The sequence below is a fragment of the Mauremys reevesii genome, linkage group 1 (genome assembly GCF_016161935.1).
Source record: "Mauremys reevesii isolate NIE-2019 linkage group 1, ASM1616193v1, whole genome shotgun sequence".
In the NCBI taxonomy this organism is placed as follows: domain Eukaryota; kingdom Metazoa; phylum Chordata; order Testudines; family Geoemydidae; genus Mauremys; species Mauremys reevesii.
The window spans coordinates 146,518,688-146,544,729 of record NC_052623.1 but is presented as its reverse complement, the minus strand read 5'-3'; the positions used below and the strand labels follow the sequence as shown (position 1 = coordinate 146,544,729).

The 26,042-nt window shown below is 42.0% G+C and overlaps 1 protein-coding gene across 8 annotated transcripts in view; it reads right to left on the bottom strand.

Moving 5' to 3' along the window:
• POLA1 (DNA polymerase alpha 1, catalytic subunit) overlaps positions 1 to 26,042 on the bottom strand; it is a 348,901-nt gene that overhangs the window by 94,649 nt on the left and 228,210 nt on the right. The gene's annotated exons all lie outside the window — the stretch shown is intronic.

The following is a 26,042-nucleotide window of genomic DNA, read 5'->3' as shown; positions in this document are numbered from 1 at the left end:
TACCTAGATGATTTTAACAATCTTTAAAAAGGAGATACTCTCTCTGATGATAAAGTACTCTAGGAAAACATTAACTAGTAAGCCTCAACATCCCCTGGGAGGTTGGTATTATAAATAATACTCATTTTAAAGGTGTAGCCACTGAACTACAGAGAGGTCAAGGTACTTGCCCAAGGTAAGCTAGTAAGTGGTAGTGCCAGAAAAGAACCAAGCAGTCCTGACATTCCTTGGTCTATCCACTATACAACACACTTCCCCTACTGCCACAACATACTGCATTCTATGCTGAACAGATGCATAACCCAATGTGTGTATTCTGCATCTACTTTCCTCTTCCACAACTGTGCAGCGAAGTAACACTAATGTAGTAGCAGGACAATCCTGGGGCAGCACGACAGAATGGCAAAACATTCAAGTTTCTTTTCATTCGCTGGCTTTTAGCAGGCATAACCTATCTATTTCCATATTAATCTTAAGAAATTGCCATATAGACCCCACAGAGGTCCTGCTAATTGTCTCATTCATGACTCTTGTTTTACATCTCCCTCCCACACCTGTTCAGTATTGCTTCACAGGGTACTGACATAAGTTGTTTGCTTGAGTTTTAGGGGGAAGTAAGGGATTACAATATGAATCTATTTTTGGTGGATTTCCTAGTGATAAGCAGTGACTCTTCCATAGGAGGACCCAGCAAATCCAACACTGACAGACATGATTACAAAGCATTCCCCAATCTGTCTGGCTGAGCAAAAAAATCTGGCCCTGCTTGTTCTGACATGGCCCAGGCAAAGTGTGCAGAATCTCTCTCTCAAGAACACAGAGGTAAGCAGAAGAGTGGGCGCACTCCTGAGGCTAGTGCAATGCTCTCCGTTTATGCCCAGTACAAGCACAGAATCTATCAATGCATTACTTGTGCTCTTGAGGGAGGATTTTATGCACCTCTAAGCAGAACAGGGAAGGTTTTTCTGAAGAACATCATGCTAGAGGCAACTTCCACTGCAGAATTTCTATACTACAAATTCTGCATACACGATAACCATAAAGAGGGCAGAAAAATAAGAGACTATTCAGACACACGACAGAGAAAACTCTTTTTGAACATTTCTTGTTTATAACACTTGCTCAGTGGGTTTAACTTTTAGAAAATGCAATTAGTTTAATATAAAAATAGTATTAATATAAAATTAAATGTTCAAAGGTATGGGAATTCCAAGAGTTAAGGTATCTCCTTCAGGGTTAGCTATACACCTATGTAGTCCTTTTTTAATGCCATTTTCATGGTTAAATGTAAACAGCTATTAACTAGTTCTTAGGATTCTTAAGCTACATTGAACAATACAGGCTACAATAATGCTTCAGTTGAAGCCTTAACTTTTGGAAATTCCTGAGTTCAGGCCTGATCCAAAACCCACTGGTCAATGGCGACTCTATTGACTTGAACAGGTTTGGTTCAGGCCCTTATTGCTCAGCTCCAGTTTTAGATATAAATCTCCATACATGTACTCAGATAAAAAAAAAAGTGCTACTAAATTGCAGCACATCTGGAAATGACTCATATTTAACTGACTTGTGGTTTAAAAATGTTTGGATTTTGGCTGCCCCATGTGTGAAAATGCCAACTTTAAGCATTCTTCACTTAAAAACTACTGGACTGATTTTCTTCACACTTGAAAGATAAACGAATATGATTACTCTCTATAAATACACAAGATACCAGAGAGCGAGAAGAGTTATTTAAGCTAAAGGACAACATTGGCACAAGAACAAACGGGTATAAACTAGCCACGGATAAATGTAGGCTGTAAATTAGAAGTTTTCTAACCATCAGAAGAGCGAGGTTCTGGAACAGCCTTCCAACAGGAGTTGTGGGAACAAACAACCTAATTCAGTGGTCCCCAATGCGGTGCCTGCGGGACAAGCATCCACCAAATTGCTGCCGAAAAGCGGCGTCATCAAGAGGCATCGCCGCCAAAAAGCAGCATCAACAAGAGGTGTCGCCGCTGAAATGCCGCTGATTTTCAGCTGCATTTCGGCAGCGACACCTCTTGATGTTGCCGTTTCTCAGCGGCAGTTCGGCAGGTGCTTGTCTGCTGGCCACGGTCCTCGGTGACTCGTTGTCTGGCGCCCGCCACCCAGAAAAGGTTGGGGACCACTGACCTAGCTAGTTTTAAGATGGAGCGTTGTAAGTTAATGAACATAATTACAAGAGGTGTTGCCTATGATAGCAAGGGACTGGACTCAGTGACCCGGGAGATCCCTTCTAGTCTTGTCATGGTATAGACAGAGATGGTAGATAGGGTGAATAGAAGTTCCCAGTCTCATAACACAAAAACAAGGGAACATTCAATGAAATTAAAAGATGAGAACGTAAAAAAAAAAAAACCAAAAAGAAATCAAACCAAAAAAAGAAAGAAACACTTTTTAACACAAGTGATTGAACTGTGGAACTCATTACTACAGGAAGTCATAGTAATGAGTCGATCAGACAAAGAATTTAAGATTTAAAAGAGTGGGTATTTATACAGATTTCAAGAATACCCAGAGTTATCATAATAGATAAAAACAAAAATTATGGAAGGGATATTAAACTTCATGCTTCAGGCCTTAAAACAAAAACTGCAAGATTAGAAAGACCAATGCAAGGGACAGATTGTCACACATTTATCTAATGAGGGAAGGTCTCACTAAGACTGGGCAATTTTTTTTTCCTGAACAGTGTATTTGAAAAAAATGCAGTTTCAGTCAACTCTAAACTATTCATGATTTTGACACAAATTTGTCAAATAGTTTCAGCCAATTTTTTTTTTCGGGCTAGATTCACAAGGAGATTTAGGTGCCACTCAGAAAAGAGGAGGAGGTGGTATCCCTTTGTACCTAATAACCCACTGGTTAAGGCACTCACCTGGTATGCAAGAGACTAGTGCTTAATTTGTAATAAGAGAGATGCTGGGGATCAAGCAATTATGTGCCGGGACTCAAGCAATTTTTTACTTTAATAACTGCAGCAAGCCCAGAGGTGCTGGCGCTATGAACTGCCAAGCTCAGAGGTGCCAGGGCTCAGCATTTTAGGAGACTCATGTTAATTTTCTCACTCTATAACAGGGATTTCAAACCAAGTATCCCACATCTCAGGTAAGTGTCCTAATCACCAGGCTATTCTGGGGGGAGCTCTTTCAGTCTCTCCTGTTCAAGTTTTTCCACTTTGTATAAATATTTAAATATTACTTGGCCAGAGAGAGAGAGTACAAAATATGCCTTGTGAGGTATCATTTGAAAGTCAATAATTTACAGGTCAATAATGTCATGATGAAACGTACGTAGCAACATTATATGTAAAGTTAGGAATACCCCCTGTATGATGTTTGTTAGCACATGTTCAAACCTACACAGCCGTGACAAAGCAAATGTTGTTAAACAAGTCTATCCTCAACAAAGGAAGAAACGGTTACTTCATGTAACTGTGATTCTTCGAGACATGATGCAGACGTGTATTCCATTTAGATGTGTGCATGCCCAGTGCACAAGAGCTGGAGAAATTTATGTAGCAGTACCCGTAGAGGGGTGGCATTCACACCTCCTGGCTGTAGCTCCTCATTTGGCTACATGAGGCAGCCCTGACCATCTCTCAGTTCCTTCACACCAAAATGCCCAGAAATGAGACTCCGATGTACAGAGGACTGAGGGTGGGTCATGGAATACACATCTGCATCACATCTCCGAAGTACCACCAGTTACAGTAAGTAACCGTTTCTTCTCCAAGTAGCTGCAGCTGTACACTCCACACAGGTGACTTACAAGCCGTCCCCTCCGTCCCTACCTAAACAAAGGCTGCAGGATCGTTCCACCTTGCATCCCCCTGGAAGAAGCAGTTATGGTATAATGGTTCGTGAATGTATGCTTCAATGACCATGTAGCAGCCGTGCAAATATGCAATACAGATAGGTCTCTGAGAAATGCTATGGATGCTGCTCATAGAATGAACTCCCACCCACTGAGGGGGCAGAGCCAAAGCTATTTCATATGCAGTTTCGATGCAGGATGGTATGCATTTGGAGACTGTCTGCAAAGAGACCTCGTGACCCTTCATGCAATCTGCATATGATGGCATGGCATTGGAGAAGACTGATCTTTCCTGAATGGGGGGATGAAATGCCAATATTGCTGCCAGATGCAGTTTCAATTAACTAAACACAAGCCCCAATGATTGAAGGCGCAGCAAGTACTTCAAAATGTCCTGAATATAGACCAGCAATGTTTGTATTCCGCAACTAATGACCACACCAAAAATCTCTTCCATTTCACTGAATAAGCCATCCTGGCAGAGAGATTTCTATTGTTAAGGAGGACTTGCTAGACAGCCTCCGAACACCGCTCCTTCCTCTTTATTCAGCCATGCAGCAGCCATGCCACAACATGCAAGGAGCTGAATATAGGACGTAAGGAGTGGCCTTGGTTCTGAGTAAGTTGGGATGGTAAGGAAGTGGTTTGGGATGCTGAACGGACAGTGCATGAAGGTAGGAGAACCAGCTCTGCCTCAGCCATGCCGGGGCAATGATAATGAGCTTGGCCCAATCCACCTTGAGCTTGAGGATGACCTGAGGCATGATCGGGGGAATGGCATACTGAACAGCTGACTGCCAGCTGAGATGGAAAGCACTGGACTGAAGCTCCCTCAAAAGCAGAACAAATATTTCCTGTTATCCCTTGTAGCAAACAGGTTTATTGCTGGGATGCCCCGAACTGTGAAGATGACCCAGAGTACATTTGTCCTCAGAGACCACTCATGACTCAGGAAAAATACCTGATGCGATGGTCCGCGAGATGATTTTGAACCCTGGGCAAGTGAATGGCTATCAGAGTAAAGTTTTCCTCAGTGCAGAACTGCCACAGCCAGATCGCTTCTAGACAAAGCAACCTGGAGTGTGCTCCTTCTTGTTTGTTCACATGGTACATCACAGCAAAATTGTCGGTAAGTATGTGAACTACTGAGTGTCTGATATGGTCCTGAGAAGTATTGCACGCATTGTAGATGGCCTGAAGCTCCAGAATGTTGATATAGAGTCAGACCTCTTGCTCCGACCACAGCCCTTGTATTTTCAGAGACCCCAGCTGTTCCCCATAACCTATCAAGGAGGTCTTGGTAACAACCAACATGGTTGGCGAGGGCCAGACAAAGGGAATGCCTTGGCAAATGTTCTCTGGATTCATCCATCACTGCAAGGAGTCCAGGACCAGTGGAGGAAGATGAATCAGTCTATCTAAAGGGTGAAGAGTGGGACAATAAACAGTCCTGAGCCACATATAAAGGGGATGAAGGTGAAACCTTGCAAACTGGACCACCTACGTGCAAGTGACATCTGGCCCAAGAGCCGGAGACTTGTCCAAACTATTGTGGAAGGCTGAAACTGCAGACTGAGGCACAGGTGGCAAACTGTCTGAAAATGGTAAGTCGGCAGAAACGCTTTCGACGTAGTGGAATCTAACAAGGTCCCAGTGAACTAGATTTTCTGAGTGGGAGCCAAGGTTGACTTTCTGGTGTTTAGGATAAGACCAGATGGTCAAGCAAGTGCAGTGTGATTCCAACATGAGCAAGAACTTCCTATCTGTATCTACCCCTCAGTAACCAGTCATTCAAACATGGGAAGATGTGAATTTTCTTCTTCCAGAGATATGCTGCAATAATGACCATGCATTTGGTAAAAACTCGGAGGCAGAAGAGAGGCAGAATAGAAGTACTCTGTGCTGAAAGTGGTGTTCCATCATGACGAAACAAAGGAACTTTCTATGGTTTGGCAAAATCGCTGCAAGAAAGTAGGTATCCTGAAGGTACAGAGCAGCAAGCCAGTTGTTCTGAGATGCAACAAGGAGAATAGTAAATGGAATGACCATTCGGAACATCATGTACCTGATATATTTTTTGTAGTCGCAAAAGTAGAGGATGGGTCTTACCCCTCCCTTGGATTTGGTACCAGAAAGTCTCAGGAGTAGAAGCCATGACGACAGTGTTCCAGCGGAAACTCGTCCATCACTCCCAAAGTAGAGAGCAGACTTCCTCAAGGAGCAGTATCTTGTGAGATGGGTCCCTGAAGAGAGATGGGGAGAGAGGATGGAGAGGAGATGTGGAGGGGAACTAGCTGGCCTAACCTGATCCGACAGTGCTTAGGACCTAGCTGTCAGTGTCAAGCCCCAAGCATTGTGAAAGCGGGCTAGCCTATCTTCAAGAACCACATGGTAGCCTAGAGACCTTGAAGGAGTGCAGTGTCTCGTCAGTCTTGTCAGAGAACAGCATTTGGCCACTGAAGAGCAGTTCCTGGATGGTTTGCTGGACATACGGGACAACGCCTGAATTTTGCAGCAAGGAAGCCCTCCTCACAGTGACCACAGAAGCCATCACCCTAAGACCCTAAGAAGTCTGAGATGTCTAGTGCGGACTACAAGGATGTCTTAGCCACTAAGCTAGCCCTTAGTGACAAATAGCCAAAATTCCTCTTGCTGGTCTGAGAACTCTGACATAACTGTCCAGTGAACAAAATCCTACTTGGACAGCAAGGCTTGCTTGTTAGCAATTCATATCTGTAAGAAAGAAAAGGTGTCATCTTTCTGCCCATAAGGTACATTCGTTTAGAGTCCTTATGCTTGAGGGTGGACTTAAACCTGGCTTGACAGGCTCTGTCCCTCACCACAGTTACAAATAGGGAATTTGGGGCTAGGTGGGAGTAAAACACCTCAAATCCCTCATGGGAACTGTGGCACTCTGTGCCTCAAAGTAGCACGTTGGAACCCACATAATCACCAGTCAAGTAATTATTATATTTTTGTACAAAATATGCCATGTAAGATATCATAGAAAAGGTCATGATCTGCTAACTCGTTATTCTGTCATAAAATGTAGATCATTAGTGTGTATGAAGTTATGAGATTTTGCTGCATGGTTGCTACTGAAATATGCTGTACGTTTGGGAATTGTCCCTTGCTAGTTCTCCAGGGACAATAAAGGAGGTGATCCACACTCAGGTGGGCACTAAATGACCATTAATCATCAGGAGAGTTGTAAGCAAGGGATTTACAATTCTGTAAGAGAACCACCACACAATGGGGATCGCTCAACCCTGCAACTCAGCAAGCCCACCAGGCATGCCTGGGCTAGTTTCTTTCCAGGGACATGGACTATAAAATAAGGGACAGAGGCCTCATGCTTTTGCCTTTCTCCTCCTCCACCTATGCTGGAAGCAACAAGAATGCTGGGAAGACAAAGACTTGAACTGAGAAGATCAGGCTTAAAGGGAAAGCCTATATATTAAGGACTGCAAACTACCTGTAACATCCAGTGGGGTGAGAAAAACTGCTTGATCCAAATACTGCTTAGGTTAAAGATTTAGACTGCAAGCTTACCTTTTATTTTCTTTGATAACTATTTCTGACTTATTGTGTCTGCCACTTATAATCACTTAAAATCTATCATTCTGTAGTTAATAAATCTGCTTTATATTTCATCTAAAACAGTGTGTTTTGGTTGAAGTGATTGGGAAATCTCATTTCAGTTTACAAAAGCTAGTGTGTGTCCTTTCCACACCGAGGGAGGGGCAGACTGGGTAATGAACTTACAGTGGTCAGGTTTCTCACCAGGGCAAGATGGTACAGTTCTGGAGTGCAAGGCTGGGGGCTTAGGAGATTTGCTGGTGCCTTTCTCTGAGTGATGCGTGAGTGGCTCAGGGAACATTTGTGCAACCTAGCTGGGTGTGTGGCGCCACATGCTGTTGTTCTGAGTGATAACAGGGCTCGCAGGTGTTTGCTGCTTGTCACTAGCAAAGCATTGTAAGAGACAACCCAGATTGGAGAGTTAGGGGGGCACAGCGATATCCCAGTTGCAGGTTGTACCTAGGTATCCCATCACAGGAACCAACTAGCACTTTTCCATGTGCTTAACCACAGATGGTACCAAAGGCAGTGTGTTCCAGAGGGCCATAGCCAGTTCAAGGAGTACATCATCGATATAGAGGGTGACTCTCCCAGGGACAGATGGCTGCAGGATATTCACTAAATTGTGGGTGTTCTCTTGCAAGAACTCCACTTGGATACTGAGGGAAGCAGCTATGTGCCACAAAACATCTTGGGCTGCCTTAAATTCTTTTGGTACCAAAAGGAGGGATGAACCAACACGCACAAAATCATCTGGGGTTGAAGATAAATCCCTTCACTGGGCTAAAGATGAATCCCATTCCAGGGCTGTGGACCCAGGTGGGACAACTATGGAGGCCCCGCACAGAGAAGGAATGCCGATACCTGGGTCTGCAGTGGATCAACAGTCACCACAGACCTGGCCGTCGATCTCGCCTTTGAGCATGATGAAGAGGACTCCACAAGTGAGGAGTGTCCCACAGATTCCATGGAGGCCACTGGCATTGGTGGCTGGTAGACGCTGGGCCAGAGGACTCTGTTTCAACCACGAGACAAGCACCACTCCTGGTACTTGCAACGGTTCATTGATGGCCCCTAATATTGGTCAGGCAATAGAAAACAGGAGGATGATGACCCTGACTCAGACACTGAGGAGCCTCAGGACCTGGGGGATAAGGGCAGAGCAAGACCAAAGGGAGTGAGTAGCTAGTCTGACTTGTCTGTCGCTGAGAACGAGGCAGGAAGTGGCACGCCGGAGCCAGAAATGATATAAATTCTGAAGTGAGCAGCAGTACCTGAGTGTCTGATAGTACCTGCATTGAGAGTGGTGAAAACCACCACAGTAACTTTTATAGTGCCAAGGAGATTCCCAGTACCAAGGTCCCCCACACGGATTCCAGTACTGGCCCTGCTTCCTCAACCTATGGAAGGGGAACATTGGGGTGTGGTGCTGACAGCCCTGAGAGTTCAGCAGCTTTTTTCTGTTGATGGAGCTATAGATGATGCAGCCATGGCAAAGTCCTGTGGGAAGGAAAGGCAGAGAAGGTCTGTAGCTGCCTGGTATGCTGCTGACATGGAAGCATTCAGTATCAGCATCGGACTCAAAGGATGCCCATGGCCAGAAGCAGAGTCAACTGTACAAGGTTTCTAAACCTGCCTACTTGGTACAGAAAGGTTAGAGCAGGGGTCTGCAACCTTTGGCATGTGGCCCATAAGGGTAATCCGTTGACAGGCTGCAAGACATTTTGTTTACATTGACCGTCCGCAGGCACGGCCCCCGCAGCTCCCAATGGCCGCAGTTCACTGTTCCTAGCCAATGGGAGCTGCAGGAAGTGGTGCAGGCATTGAGCACACACACACCTAAGTGGAATACACGGCTGCATATACGTGAAGAAGAATGTCTATTTACCTCAATTTACATGTAAGTAGTAAACTGAGTCCTGGAGACAGTAAGAGGGGGAAAGAGCAGGAGTCCAGGCAATTCTGCATTTCAGCATACACAGGGGAGGAGAAAGAGCATGGAGCCACCTTCGCCATTAGACTACATGTCACCTTCTTTACTGTTTGACTTAATTTTGCTTTGAGGGGTAAACCTCAGAAGAATCCTCTTCAAAGGGTGACTGGACTATAAAAGTGAGGGGCAAGAACATTCCAAGGCATCTCTCTCTCTCTCTCTCTTTCAGATAAGAAGAAAAAGGAACCAGCCGTGTGACTTTCGGAGGGGTTCTGACCTGAGAATTTGGTCCAGAGGTGGGCAAACTACGGCCCAGGGGCCATGTCCAACCTGCGGGACCCTCCTGCCTGGCTCCTGAGTTCCTGGCCCGGGAGGCTAGCTCCCAGCCCTTTCCCTGCCGTTCCCCATCCACCGCAGCCTCAGCTCACTGCGCTGCCGGCACAATGCTCTGGGTGGAGAGCTCCTGGGGCAGCGCAACTGCAGAGCTGCAGCCTGACCCGGTGCTCTGTGCTGTGCAGTGGTGTGGCTGGCTCAAGCCGGGCGGCACGACTGCCTGTCCTGTGCTCTGGGCGGCGCAGCTGTAGTGTAGCCAGCTACTGGTGCTCCAGGCAGCATGGTACGGGGGCAGGGAGTGTGGGGTTGGATAGAGGGCAGGGGAGTTTGGGGGTGTGTGCATAGGGGTTGGGGTGTCAGAGGACAGGGAACAGGGGGTTGAAAGGGGGCAGGAGTCCCTGGGGGCAGTCAGGAATGAGAGGAGGGGTTGGATGGGGTGACAGGGGGCAGGGGTTCTGGGGGCGGTCCGGGAGAAGAGGTGGTTGGATGGGGCAGGAATCCCAGGGGGGCGTCAGGGGGCGAGAAGCAGGAGGGGTCAAATAGGGGGTGGGTCGGGGCCGGGCCATGCCTGGCTGTTTGGAGAGGCACAGCCTCCGCTAACCAGCCCTCCATACAATTTTGGAAACCTGATGTAGCCTTCAGGCCACAAAAATTTGCCCGCCCCTGATTTGGTCAGTCCTGTTGCTGACAACATGTGGTATGGATTTGACCTTGAACCAAGTCTAGTTTGTTAAGTTTTAGTTACTAGAAAGCATTTTATCTTTATTTTCTTGTAAGCATTTCTGTCTTTAATGCCTTGTAGTCACTTTAAATCTCTTTGTAGTTAAATAAATTTGCTTTATTTTTAATCAAAACTAATCCATTGTTGTGTTTACACTGAACTATCTGATAACTCCAGTAAAAATAGCCAAGTATTAAATATTGACCCTTTACAGAGAACATGGACCTCTAATATCTGAACTGTCCAGAAGAGGGCTGGACAGTGAAGAACACACATTTTGGGGGAAAATTTGGGACTGGGAGTGTGCTGGGGTCACCCTGTAGATAGTAACCAAGGCTGCTGAAAGCCAGAATGTAGCTGGTGTATTGCTGATTGGCTACTGGGGTCAGAGTTGCTGGACCAGGGCTGTAGCTATACATAGACAATCAGGGTGTGACCTGTATGCTGTTTGGGAGCAGCCCAGGCTGAGAGCTACAGCAGCAAAGCATTGGGAAGCACTCAAGGTTGCAGGGCAGGCAGTGACAACCCCTCACTGGTCTGGACTGCACCCTGGAATGTGACAATCTCCCACCTCTTTTGCTTGCTTTCTGCCAACTGTTGGCATTTAGGGCTAATGATCAAGCATTTGAAGAGCCACATAAATATGATTCATTTGTAAGGAGCTGCTTATATTATTTCACTAAGAAGTACATAAAAAGGGCCACCAACCCTATCATGTAGTAATTACACTGGAAGCAAATTTCTTTATGTAACTACTTTTTTTTTATTTACTGCTTAAGAAAGAACTATGAATGTTACTGGTCACACAATGCATTTAAGGAAAACAAGAATCAACAGACTGACAACCAAACTGAAAACAATCACCATATTCTAAGACAACAACAAAACGTCAACATTCTACAACTCATTAATATTCTTCTTTTGCTTCTAATTATTAAGAAATGTCTAGTTATTGACATACGTAGCTGAAACTTATTTTTCTAGATAAATTACAATTCCATAGTTCACTGAGATGTTAAAAACTGGGGAAGTACTAAGTTGTCAAGTCACCTGCATTTAAAGCAAATACCCAACTGTATCTCTGACACAGATACTGACTAAATGTCCCTTCAATTCATACAGAAAACAGATAATGTAATTTGTCTAGACTTCCTACCAGTCATAATTAACATTAAAGAGGTCTTTTCTTCTTTGTCACCTCGCTATTCAGTACTTATTTGCGTTTGTTTGTACTTACTATCTGTTAATCTCTCTTTACAAATGACAACAATAACTAGTGCTATTATGCATGGAAATTAAACATGCAGATAAATGTGTGAAGGGAGCTATTTTTGAAAAAAGCAATATTAAAAGCATGTAGCTCTTTATGTCTCTTGTTTTGCTTTGATAATTAAGCTCTGGTCTTGATTTGCTTTAAACAAAAAACTTTTCCAAGGACATTCATGTTGCAATCAAATTCAACATATGCACTCTGTTTAGTTTCAATTTATTCAAATGCATTATTGTTAACCCTTATTTGACTCATGCCTATTGTCTTTGCTGACCAAACAAAACCAGTCCTTCATTTCCCAGCAGCTATTGTTAAGTCTTTAAATTAATTTGTGAAATAGCAAATAAAATTATGGCAGGAAACCCTCAGTTTTGAATTTGTTTGGTGTCTTCACCACTGACTACCATGATAACAACGTTGACAAGTCTAGTGATTCTAACAATTCTTGATTCAAATGCCCAGCTAGGTGTGAGAAATGTAAGACAAGGAGATTGGAGAAAATGTGTGATGTAAAAGAAAATCCCTGAATTATACTGTGTCCACTAAGTATAGCTAACGGAGAAAAGAATTGCAAATGAAAAGTACTGCTCTCTCTTCTTAAGCCTGTTGTTGATAGTCTAGCTTTTTGAATACTGCAGTTAGACAAGCATTATAAATATTATCCTATTGTAAACTTGCTATCTTAACTAGCTGAGCATGATGATTATTCTCTAATACAGCAACACTTTGGATATCTTGTAATGTGCTCAATGGTATGCTTCAGATAGGCTTCATTTTAGCAATTACTTAGGTTGATATTAACTCAGCCAGTGATACTTATGTATGGCATAAAATAGTTAGATGTTATGCAATGTATCCTATGATAAGCCAAACTATAAGACTTTTTTTTGAGGCCTTGTCTAATAAGAAATGGGTCTTCATTCTACATATTAATAGTGAGCAAATTGAGTTATTATTGCGAGATTCTTGGATTTTGTTTAAATACAAAAAAGTTTGTTTTGCTTACTGCATGAACACAGTTTTAGAAATTTTAACAGCACCTAATTTCCACAAGAACAAAAATTGGTCAAATCTCAAAACCAAAAGCCACAGAGAAAACAAAAGACAAGACAAATGCCCAGGCAGCCAGCTGCAAGAAAACAAGTATATTCTACAGCCTGGTAGCTCCATCTACTGCCGGGCATGCATATGCAAGAGGGGGAACTACTATATATCAGCAACTCCATGATACTCCAAGCAGGGAACTTCCAAGTAAAAAGGTAAAAGCTAGAGTTGCCTGGGAAACAGAATTTCAATTTTACCATCAATTTCTAGTTTTTGGAATTTTTTTGGTCTGATTCAGGATGGAAACCCCCAAACTCTATTTTTTTCCCTTCACAGAATGGATATTCTGCAATATTTTGTCTTGGAAATAACAAAATATCCCCACAGTGGAAACATAAGTGTTTCTGAAATTAAATATTGCTAACCAGGATCCCTGGCGGACTACGGCAGAGCCAGGGAGCCTGGAACCCCAGCTCTGCAGGAGCCCACCAAGAGGCTGCTCCAGAGCAGTGGAGCTTGGAAGCCTGGGCTTCCCATCACTCAACCTGATGGGTTGCCATGGAATTGGGGAGCCACAGATCTGTTAATTTCCAAGAAAAACTGAAAAATTTCTGTGTAATTTAGATTTTGTGGAAAGTGCATTTTCTGTCAAAAAATCATTCCAACAAAAAATTTCCAGCTAGCTCCAGCAAATGTGTAAAACTAATAGTGCTACGCAAAAAGTCCAAAATGCAGATATTCAATAGGAAGAAGGAAGATAAAGCTGAAAAAGACAGAGATGATAATGGACAGGAAGTTAGAAGAGCATCTGAAAGGCAACAGCACAAAAAAGGAAATATACTTGTTATCTATACATATCTGATGTATTCAAACGCATATGAATCTGGTGTATTGCATTTAATTCTGGGCACCTCATTCATTGGAAAGATAAAAACTGTCAAAAGAGAGAAAAGACAAAAGATATTGTCAGGGACTAAAGATACGGAATGATATATTTATACATCAGAGGGGTAGCCGTGTTAGTCTGGATCTGTAAAAGCAGCAAAGAGTCTTGTGGCACCTTATAGACTAACAGACGTTTGGGAGCATGAGCTTTCGTGGGTGAATACCCACTTCGTCGGATGCATGTATACATTTAAGCTTAAAGAAACTAAATATGTATAGTTTAAGTGATGAATAAGGAAGGAGTAACAACATAATAATTACACAGTTGAAGGGTGTAAACACACGAGGAAAAGGAATTACTGAGGATGATCAACGCACATAGGAGGTCACAGTGGATGCACTGTTTGGAACATTGAAAACTAGAGTGGAGAAAAATTTCAGAAAATGTGTTGTAGGGAAAAAAATCATACATTTAAGGATTGATAAACTCGTTCAGATGACTAAAACTTTCCTTTCTAGGCCCAACCTTTCCTCCTACCCAGCCCAATGTACTTTGCCCCCTTTCTCATCAGACACTGGACACACTTCAGACATGAGCTGGGGCTCCAGAGCTTTACCATGCTCCTTTTATCTGTCCACACAAAGACTATTTCTTAAGCTGTATAAAACACAATCTTATTGGCAATAGAATTAGTTTAGCTAGCAACCTTAGATGGCACTACTATGCATAACAAGTCCAATAGAGAAGCACAGAACACAGCTGTAATTGTCCTTAAAGAATTTATCTGGAAGGAAGGAAGGGCAGACTGGGAGAAGAAGTTAATCCCAGAATGGAAAATTTCTTACCTGATAACTTCCTGTCTGCTTGCAACATGTCCCATAACAGAGCTGTTCTCCTCTCTGCAATTCTGCTTGCAACATGTCACAACATTCTCTGGCTTGTAAAAATTCTTATAAGATGATTGGCATTGAAGTTATTGTTGCTAATCAGTGAACTGTGTACAGTGGGCCAACTAGCCCACAAAACTACAGACTTAAAATTAAATGGGGTCTGTTGGCTAATGAAGCCACACCATGGATTGTAGAATCACGGGAGACACTGCTAGCAGAAAGGAAATTATTGGGTAAGAAATTTCCCATTCTGCAGCCTAAAGTCTCCCACAATTCTCTGATGTATGGGAAGTAGTGAGCAATGAATAATAAGCAGGGAGGGATAAACAAACATACTGGAAAAGAGAGGTATACCCTTGAACTAAATGCATGAATGGTAAGTTATTAACCATAGCTCATTGCATGCAACACCTTCTGCCAAGTGTAGAGTTGAGCTTCAAATTCCCCCTTGGTTGGTGAGGTATGCCTCTGTGGTACTGTCTGACTGGATGGGGTGGTGAAATGAAGGCTAGTTTCACCACTTTTAGCTTGAAGAGGCTGATGCTCTCATTCCAGTCTATGGAGTTCCATGTGCCATGAACTGTACCGTGTCCCAGATGTGCTCCCCACCTCCATTAAGCTGGCATTTGTAGGGAGTACTTGAGGGCCTGGAGAACAGATAGGAAGATCCCTGCAGACACTCCCTGGGATTGTCCACCGACTGAGAGATCCCAGCATGTAGTATGGAACCAGCACCTGATCTATCACCCATTCTAGTGAGTAGTTCCACACATTCTGGAGATGCCTAATATGGAATCTTGTGCATGGTATAATTGTTATACATGAAACCAGAAGGCCTAGTAGCTACAGACACTGAGAGATGAACAATCTTGGATTCCTTCCAAGCATGAATATCAGGTACTGGATTTGCTCAAATCTGTCCAGTAAGGGGAAAACCTTGGCCACAGATGTGTCTCTTTGTGGAAGGGAAGGGATAAAAGAGCTCTTCCTGCTGTTTATCACAAACCCATGTGCTTGAACCAACTCTAACACTGGAACTGTGGTGCTGTGAGCTGCTTCTTTGGTCAGGGCTCTGATAAAAAATGTAGTCTAGGAAGAAATACAGGTTAGGGCTCTGAGACTGGCTGACCACCACTAGCATCTGGTAAAGACTCTGGGAGCTGATTATAAGCATCTGCTAAGTCCAATGAGGTAACAAAATCCCTTTGGGTAGGGTTGTTACTGCCAAGGTTATGGAGTCCATCCAAAATCTTGTTTTCTTCATCCATTTGTTGAGCTGTTCAAAGTGCTCCTGTCTCCAACACCCAGATACCCAGTTCCCAATGGGATCCAAACCCCAAATAAATCCGTTTTACTCTGTATAAAGCTTATACAGGTAAACTCATAAATTGTTCGTCCTATATAACACTGATAGAGAGAGATTCACAGCTCTTTGCTCCCCCAGGTATTAATTACTTGCTCTGGTTAATTAATAAGTAAAAAGCGATTTTATTAAATATAAAAAGTAGGATTTAAGTGGTTCCAAGTAATAATAGACAGAACAAAGTAAATTACCAAGCAAAATAAAACAAAATCACGCAAGTCTAAGCCTAATACAGTAGGAAACTAAATGCAGGCAAATCTCACACTCAGAGATGTACCAATAAGCTTCTTTCACAGACTAGACTCCTTCCTAGTCTGGGTCCAGCAATCACTCACACCCCCGTAGTTACTGTCCTTTTTCCAGTTTCTTTCAGGCATCTCTTTGGGGTGGAGAGGCTATCTCTTGAGCCAGCTGAAGACAAAATGGAGGGGTTTCCAGGGCCTTTTATAGTCTCTCTCTTGTGCATCATCACAGCCACAAAATGGGGTCACTATCCACCTGGGCAAGTCACATGTCTATGGATGATTCAGGTTTTTGCAGGCCGATGCTATTGTTTACATGTTAGTTTGAATGTTCCCAGGAAAGCTCAGATATGGATTGGCGTTTCCCAAAGTCCATTGTTACTTACGTACTCCCAATTACTTGAATAACCCCTTCACACTATGTTGACCAAATCTGCCTTATGTGCTTCCTACAGCAAACACTTTAAATACAAGCATAGAGCCAACACTCATAACTTCAGATATAAAAATGATACAAGCATATAAATAGGATGGATATATTCAGTAGATTATAACCTTTGCAAAGATGTTAGCATATCTAGCATAAACCATATTCCAGTTATGTCATATTTACACTCATAAGCATATTTCTATAAAGCATTATTGCACCAGGAGTTAGGGCCAGTCTCTCCGCTTCCACCACTCATTATTTATCCACAGTGGAACATCTTCAACAGAAGAGATGGGGAGAGCCCCACATCAGAATATTCCATAGCTCAGTGGTTCTCTTGAAAAGGTGGGAGACCATTCTGGCAGAGAAGGGGGAACTGAACCTGGGTCTCCCACATCCCAAGCAAGTATGCTAACGACTGGGCTGGAAGTTATAAGGTGGGGATCACTGCCACCATTACCACCTTCCCCTCCTCCAGTTGGATTATGAATGGGGCTTGATTCAGTATGCGTGCTCAGAGGCTGCCTACCCAACTAGGTGCTATATGTGACTTGGGCAGATGATCCCAAAACTGGGACTAAGGTGCCTAAACTCAAAGTACCTTTGTGGATCTGGGGCAATGTTCTTAAAGCTAGAAAGAGGTCCAGCAGCATGAGCATGGATATTTTAGCAGTGTCCTTGGTAATAAAGAGGTTAATATGTTAGAGCCACGAGGGCGGTGTCTGTGCTGTGCTCTGGTCTGAACCCTGATTGTGGTGCTTCCAGGATGTTGGTTAATGTCATTTATGGCTGGTGGTTACTACTTTCTCATTTATTTTTAATCCAGAAATGTGAGTTGAAGATGGGATGGTAGTTGGAAAGGTCATCAGGGTTGAGTGTTGGCTTCCTAAACATTGTATGGACTATTGAGGTTTTTCAAGGAGCAAGGCAAGTGAAAATGCACGACAACAACAGCCCCATGTGATGCGAGAAATAGATGCACTGAACAAAGTGGCAAAAGACAATTGACTTGAACAACAGTATATTAATATACAGAACTCTTTTGTGGCAAAGACCACTAAGGTGGTTTAACAAAATGCCACTAAGAAGGTTTACCAAGACTCTTTCGAAAGGTTTCCCTGCCAGGAAAAATACCATTTCACCCCTCACTTGGGATAAATATTGCAGGGAACTGTATAATATGAGCAAAATGAATTCTAAACTGGAAATGAAAGTGGCTGAGATCTATGCGAGGTGCTCGACTTATCCCAATGTATCTTTCTCCTATGCTCAAACAAGTTGTGGATGTGGTATGGATGCTGTAAAGCAATAAAGCCTGTGGAGTGGGTAACATACAAGCAGAACTAATTAAAAGTGGCGGGGAGGCACTCATCAGGGTATACCATAAGCTTGTCAGTGTGATTTGGGAACATGGAAAATGGCTCAAGAATTGGATGGTTCCTATTCATAAAAAGGGGGACTTAGTTATTTGTGGATGTTACTACACAATCTCATTATTGACTCACCCTAGCAAAATATTGCTGTACATCACCCTGAAGAGAACTGTGTCCATGATAGAGAACCTTCTGGATGAAGAACAAGCCAAGTTGAAGCCCAAAGGGGTAGAGTGGAGCAAATATTCAATCTGCATGTGCTATGCTAGAGAGTGCTGGAGAACATGGGAAGATGGTTTATGTCTTTGTGTATTTTGCTAAGGTGTTTAACTGCATGTGGCACAAACCGCTTTGGGCAATCCTGCAGTTGATGACAGCTGGTGAAAATGTAATAAGGCTAATACAAAATTACTATGGAAATGTGACAGTTTCATTTTTTGTGGAGCGTGAGCAAAGTAGTTGGTTTGACTTGAGGATAGGTGTCAGAGACGGTTGCATGCTATCTTGAAGAAATTTTAAGAAGAACCATTGATGGAAACCTTTACAAGGTCCTACCTGTCAATGGACAAAAAAATTAGTCATCTGATACTGACCTGATGTTGCAAGAAGAGGTACAAAAGTTGTTAGAAAGACTAGCAATGGAAGCAGAAAAGTTAGGTCTAAAGATAGTACATGAAAAGAAAAAGACAGTAGTGACATCTCAATCTGATGGAAAAAACAGATATTCCTACCTAAATCTGAGGCAGACTGGAGTGCACTGGGCACTTCAAATACCTGGATAGTATAACTACACGGGATTCTAAACATTACTTAGAGAGCCGAAGTAGAATTGGACTTGTGTCTCCTGCTCTACTGAGCCTCAGCCACATTCGGAGAAGCACAGGTAAAGCATAAAATGAAATTGCTGCAGTCTCTTGTCTTCAGCATCTTGCTATATGCATGTGAAACATGGATGCTAAGAATGGACATTAAGTCCTATCTACATTGCATCTGGGAATGAACCTCCAACCCCTGAGTCCACATACCTATATCAGTGGGGCTCACACGAGCGTGCTAAAAATAGCTGTGCAGACATTATGGCTCGGGCTGGAGCTCAGGCTCTAAATCTTGGGGTGGGGAGAGGTTGGCTTCAGAGCCCAAGCTGCAATGTCAAAGCACTGTACACACAACTATTTTCAGTGTGGCAGCATTAGCTCCCCCAATACAGGTCTGTGAATCCAGGCTGGGAGGCTTGCTCCCAGACACAGTGTAAACATATCTAAAGAGGCTTTCTGCCTTCTCATTTAAATGTTACAGGCTACTGCTGCTCATTAGCTACCCCGGCATATGATCTGTTATCACATCTAAGGAAGTGGGGAGTCTAGTTTTGGCATTCTTCAGATCAGAAGGTTCACTTGGCATTAACACAACACTGGAGCCAGACTTCCAAATATGGATCACCAGCAGATCCAAGGAGAGTGCACAAATCAGTGATGTTATCTCTTTAGTGATGAGCACAGCAGCACCTTCAATTCTGTTTGAGGGTTACATTTGAGAGCTCTAACCTTGGATTTCTTCAAAGCTCACATTTAAGATATCCTGACTACAAAACTATTTCCTTTAGTAAAAACTGATCAGATTATACAGAATCCATTAGCTGGGTTCTTATGCTCTCCTTCATTAAAAGGAAATTTAGCCAATAATGCCACTAGAGGCAAGCCCGAAAAGGTAAGCCCGTGCAAACGGAGCACTACCACTCCAGAGAAAGCTCATTATAAGGCTCCAAAGACATTGGTGTCCTGATTTGCCCTATCTTAGGGCCACTTTGTGACAAGCTGGTGATGCTAAGTGGCTCTAAAACCAGAAGGATCACCCAGTAACAGATATTGCAACTCCATGCAGTATCTTTGAGGACCATTATATTACATTTATGAATGGTTTATGGATCATTGTGTTCTACTTCTTGGGGGAAGATGTTCACAGTTTCTCCAGGAACTAAAAAAATAGTGGGGGATGATTAAAGAGAGTCACTGAGACTAAACAACTTCAGAGAGGTTCCACCCCACAGGGTGGTTCGCATATAATGGTTCAGGCAGGGTTTTCCAGAGGCTTGTCTACACTTTAAATGGTACAGAGGCACTGCTGTAGTGCTTCAGTGTAGACACAACCTATGCCGATGGGAGGGAGTCTCCTGTAGGTGTAGGTAAGCCATCTTCCAGCGACCTAGCACTGTCTACACTGGGAGTTTGACTGGCCTAACTATGTTGCTCCGGGGAGTGGATTTTTTATACCCGAGTGACACAGCGGGGTTGTCTTAACTTTTTAGTGTAGACCAAGCTAAAGAAAGGACTTTTGGTATAAACCTGTGGTCTGCAGACCCCTGGGGGTCCATGGACTATGTCTAAAAGATCCATGAAAGGTTGTCATTACCATAGAACAGTGGTTTTCAACCTAGGGGTCCACAAATTATATTTAAGATTTCCAAAGAGGTCCGCGTATCCATTTGAAATTTTTTACGAGTCTGAAAATGAAAAAAGGTTGAAAACCACCTGTATAAACAGATGAGCTTGCCTTCATTTAGATTCAGCAAATGGAAATGACTCTCTGTCTAAAGGGAGGCCCCAACCATTGTTGAAGTGTTGGAAGGGATACTGGCCTACCATATGGAAGATGGGTGATTTCTGGAATGCTTAGTGTGGGTTTAAATCTATTTTTATATGGTTTTCTCTATGCTTTTACTATATGAATAAATGTGTTAGTTTAGAAAGACCTGAGTGGTAAGTTTTAACTGCTGGCTATACCAGGGGTAGACAACCTATGGCACGTGTGCCAAAGTTGGCACACAAGCTGATTTTCAGTGGCACTCACACTGCCCGGGTCCTGGCCACCGGTCTGGAGGGCTCTGCATTTTAATTTAATTTTAAATGAAGCTTCTTAAACATTTTAAAAACCTTATTTACTTTACATACAACATTAGTTTAGTTATATATTATAGACTTACAGAAAGAGACCTTCTAAAAACGTTAAAATGTTACTAGCACGCGAAACCTTAAATTAGAGTGAATAAATGAAGACTCGGCACATCACTTCTGAAAGGTTGCCAACCCCTGGGCTATACGCTTGGAGAGCAATGCACAGGGGCTGGCCTTCAGGCAGCCTGCTTGAAAGGGCTATCACAGTGGATGGCAGGGGGTGTACAGACTTAAAATCTCTGATCAGAAGAGAGTGGGACAATGGTCCCTACTCAGAGACAGGTGACGGGTGGAGACTGACTGGGCACGCCTATAGTGGACTGCAGACGGGGGAATACAGGTGCAGCTACACCGACACAGTGACACACCCCAATACAGGGGGATATTTCAGTGCCATAAAGCTGGTATAACAACTCCTATGCCCCATCCTCTCTAACCTGCTGATATTGTAGGGGTATCGCTGGGAAAAGGAAGGCGAAAGCCAATGTTTTCAATTGCCCTAGCAATTCCCAGTTACTGTAATTGCCCCTGGGGGCCACTTGCAGTCAGTATAATGTAAAGCATCTCTTAAACTAGACTGAGGAACTGAAATGGTGTACAGATCCCAGGATTAGTGCAAAGACTGCTACCAAACAGGACAGCTTTCCCTTTGTTTCCATCCACTCTGCCCCAGAACAGTCAATACCCAGGTCCAAATCTTGTTCCCTTTTAAATATGTGGAAATTTGCCTCATTGACTCAAAAGGTACCAGGGTTTGGCTGTGCAACAAAGCTCCACCCCCTCAATGTATGTTTTAGGAACGCCTGTATTACTCAGCACTTGGTAAGTGCCTCTATTTATTGATTGAATACCTGGGGTTCTGTCAGCAACAAATCACTCTCTCACCACAAAGCAAATCACAAAATATAATATGTGCCTATTTTTAGGCTACGCAGTGAACGTTTGTGGCTTTTTTTAGGAATGGCGTATTGTGATTTAGGATTTTCAAAGAACAACAGAACATATATTGTTTTCTGATTCAAATTTGCATCGAAAACTGGAAAAGAAACCCCCAAAATCTCCAATGGGAACTCACTATAAAAAACATTACTTTGATTTTTAAGATAAACCTGCTACATAGCAATGTGTCATGCCTGCCTGATTATTAAAGCTCAGAGAGGTGCTGAAGCAGGAAATGAAGGAACAAAGCAAGAAAAAAAATTAGAAAAAATTAAGTTAATGCAGAAATACTTGTAACAAAATTATCAAACACAACAGACGTGGAAAATATCTTACAGGTCAATGTAAGAGTTTTAAATGTTATTAAAATTGATTTTTAAAGTAAGACTTCTCTAAACATACATCACACGTCATTTCATACAAGTTATCTGAAATTTATTGATCTTCTCATTTGTTCCATCAGTCTACTGAAAAGATAATGAAGCACTCCAAATCCTTATGATAGGTTAGATGCAAACAGCGGTTCTTATGTAAACACATGTAATAGCACTACCAGTGGAGAAATTCCAACCCTAACATTGGTACATTATATAATAAATTAACAAGTGAGTTCTGCTTTGCTTCACATCAAGGCCAGTACCTCAGCCTTGCAATCCTAATTTGCAATCAGGGCCTAAGCACAAGAAGATGCACCTAAAGAACATTAAACATTAAAAAGTAGCACACAAGTCTTCATAGCCTGCCATACAGTGCACAAAGAAAGCCAACAATCACCAGCAATTTTATTTTACCACAGTCGGACAATACCAAAGCAGTTAAATTTGGCTCCATGCAAGCAACTGTGGGAAATTATACTTAAAATGACTATATATGGAAAATTACATTTGAAAAAAAGGCTCAGTGGAGGATGTATATGTATTTCTGTATAGACAGCTAAAACCTCTAGTAGTATATTCAAGTCTATTCTGTAAAATACTCTTCCTATTCATCCAACTCAAAGCAAACTGAATTCTTAGGCTATAATAGGTCACAACTAAGTACAGTACCTTGCTTCAGGAATAATTTTGCTTTGTCTGTCAACTGTCAACAAAGCACAAAAAGCTCACACAGTCCAGCCATGTATTGTACATGTTAGGGAATCTAACAAATAGTAAGAATTCAAGACGTCATTGGAGCTATGACTCCACTTTAGCTAGGAAACAAAAAGTATTTTTCCCCCTTCACAGTCTATTGTATGACAAAACTTTTCGTGTTAGACTGTTTTGCAGAAGCTAAATAAATATGACATGTATATTCAATATCGAAGGTACAACGAAGATCTGATTTTCCCAAATACATGGTAATAAATAGTTATGCGTGCTTGAGCTGACATCTATTTCAGTTGCATAAAGAAAGAAGAAGAGAAAAAGAATGTGAAGGTAAATGCTGCATATAAAAACTGTGATAGTAGACATACCTGAATACTGAAGGAATTTATGTTTATGAAGGTTTAAAAGTAATACATATACTTTTACAGTTATGTGTAGTTCTCTAAGTTTAGAAGAGCTTACTGATATAAATGGTAATGATAGAGTCTCAACAGCCTGGTCATCTTAAAACCGGAATCGTTTAAAGCATCACTAAGCAATGTTTGTTCATTTAAGTTTAATTATTTTCTCCTTGAGAATGGCACTAATGAAACTGAATATCTTTCGTGGTTTCGAAGAGCAGTTTGAATAGTCTGCAAACAGGACTAAGGGCAGACAAGAGAGCTGGCTGAGCCAGGGGGTTGCTAGGTGATGCAGAATGCAAACCCACAAACTTGTTAAGGTTTACACTTTGCTTTCATGCCACTCTCACACAAGCTCTACAAAGTTCTGAGCATTAATTTCCAGGTAGCTATTTAAAAAAAAGGGTGGGGGGGCAGGGGGAAGAGGCAATCTCAATTCTTGTCCCCCCAAAAAGGGTAACTCTCAGGACTAAAAGATAGAGAAGTCATAGGCTTTGAGTAGGATGGTGAGAAGAGGGTCTTTTATAAACAATGTCAGTAATTATTGTAGACTGGTAAAAAGTTAATACTTTTAGTCTTCAGAAATAATTTCTGTAAAATTAAAGCAAAGACGGTTTCAGCAGTAGTTACATCTGCAGTTTAAATGAGAAATTTTGTTAGAAACAAAAGCAAAGTAATACAAATTTCCTCAACACAGATTACAAGGCCACAAACTTTTCAGAACAGCCTTTGTTTCTATCAACTCCATTCCAAAGCTTGTGATTTTTTTTAAAGTATCTGATCAGAGATTGTCCGGTAAGAGCACTTTATTAGATCATCAGTCAGAGGGTTTTACAAGCACCAAGAGCAATGGGCTCAAATGCAGTACATCAGTTTTAATAGACCAGGGTCTAATAGTAAACTGCAGATACTGCTGAGAACTTTCCATGCACTGAACTCTTGAAAAAGCACCATCTCTCCAGCTTAAATGCAGCTGCCTCTTTCAATGCCGCAAATGGGTAAATTTGACAAAAAAGCCACCATTAAGACTACATGAAAGGCTCAAGACAACATCCTTTCAATGCTTTGTACTTCAGTAATCAGATGTACTTACTCACCCCCTCCCCCAAACCCGATCAAGAACTATTTCTGAATGGTAGGAAATAATTCCACTTTGTACATCTTTTAGTTAATCAAGACTTTCTATTCAGCAATTTGACCTTTTGTTCAAAACAGGATTATCAGTTTTTTCGCCAGTTACCAAGGGCGACTCGCATGGTGAACATAATTGCAATAATTTGCAAAACACCATGGCAACCCACATTACAACTAGGTAAATACTGGTCTTTTGTGCTACATTGTTATTTTCAGAGATGCTGAAGTCAAAGAACGAATGACAAATGAACACAAAATTTATATTTGCTTTGTCTCAAAAGAGAAGAAAATTGATAAGAAGAATTGGGGGGAAACCGACTACAGCTGTAATTTCTAACTTGATTAATTAGGATGGTAACAGTCCTTAACAGTATATTCAACAAACAGCCCTGACTTAGTCTCTCCACCCACCTCTCTTCTCCCTACACTACTACCACTAACCCCCACCACAGACAAATTTTTTCAGCTAGGAGAACAAACAACCCCATTTGCTCTTTTCTTCAGCTTAATGGAATCCTTAATTACAGAATATTGTTCTCCTGCTCTTCATTACACTGAAATCAGAGAGAAAGAGAGCGCGCGTGAGAGAGAGAGCGCGAGCGCGAGCACCAAAGCAGACAGGGTAGCTACAGTCATCTTGTCTGCTTTTTTTGGACACAACAGGCCTAATGATGAGATGGCATTTTTCTGGTATTAGCAGATGTTCTGCAGCAAATAATTCAGTAAACTATTTAGCATGTCAGTAAACTCCTGCTCTGACTGGCAGTGTTAGGTAAGTGTGAAAGCTAAAATGAAGTTATGATTTAAATCCCCGAACATCTGATGGAAGTATCTACTCACAAAGTAAATTTATTCTTACAATTACCATGTTTTGTGGATTTTTCTGGAATATTTCTGTATTACAACCAATTTCTATTAATATATTATGTATCACCATTATTTAAATGTTTCCATAACAACTACTAAGGAAACTATTGTTAAAGTATAGATTATTTTATTACTTCTACAAGAGACTAAATTAAAAAAATTACAATATTTTGGTAAACTAAAGTATAACTATACAGGGTAAATTGTATTTGAAAAATTATTTGCTTAAAAAAGTGTAACATGTGGTATATTATGATTATTGTTCAAAATAAATCCACTAAATATTACTGCTGCAGAAGCTGTGTGCAAAAACATTATTTACTGTGACAATGAATTGTCATGAGTAGTTGCAGCTTTAGTTTCCACAGTACCATTTCAATAATGAAAGCAAGCACACATCTGAGTGTGGGCCAAATTCTGTCATCAGGAGCACAGTGTGTGACTCCCAGTGAAGTCAATGGAACCCCTGCAGGCGCATAGAAGTACAGTTTACCTATGAGTGCATATCCATACTACACACACAAAAAAACTTGGTTACAAGATCATTAAGGTTACAAAGTCAAGCACTTAAAATTTAGAAAATGACAGAATTAAGGTTGTCTGTGCCTCAATTCAGCTCCCTTGTGAGTTTGCATGATACGGTCTTTAATTACATCACCACATACATTTTTTCACATACCTACAGAACCCTGCCTCATTTAATGCACAGGATGAATGGTTCACAACTAATGAGCAGCTATGTCAATATTTTGTTTTAT